This window comes from Triticum dicoccoides, chromosome 7A (assembly GCF_002162155.2).
Source record: "Triticum dicoccoides isolate Atlit2015 ecotype Zavitan chromosome 7A, WEW_v2.0, whole genome shotgun sequence".
In the NCBI taxonomy this organism is placed as follows: Eukaryota; Viridiplantae; Streptophyta; class Magnoliopsida; order Poales; family Poaceae; genus Triticum; species Triticum dicoccoides.
Window position 1 is genome coordinate 132,058,259 of NC_041392.1, and position 504 is coordinate 132,058,762.

Consider the following 504-nt stretch of genomic DNA (forward strand, 5'->3'; position numbering starts at 1 on the left):
AATTACCAGGATGGGGTGCATAAGTTATCGAGCCTGTTTGGTTGGCACCCTGAGCTACTTGCCTAAGAAAATATGGCGCCTGAAGGTAGCCTGACAAGCAGTCGCTTTTTGCCTGACCAGGCAGCCCGAGCGATATGTTGTTTGGTTTGTGCCCAGGCTGCCATGTAATAGTACAATTGGTGCATTAAAAACTCTACACCCATCCAATCTATGCAAAAGAAATAATATTTTAGTGTGAGGGTTGCTGCAAGCACACACAGGCGGAAGAAATTGGAGGCCTGACTCAGGCTAACGACGTTGCCGGAGGCCACTCCTGGCTAATCGCTTCGTCAGCCTTTTGGAGGTCAGGCTAGCATCTGATTCTTCAAGGCACAAACCAAACAGGGTTCAGGCACGTCTCAGGGAAGCCTCAGGTCATGCGATTTTGCTTCGGGATGGCAACCAAACAGCCCCATCAAGTCCGCGATGTGTGGGTTACCATGCTATTCACACAAAAGTTCATCA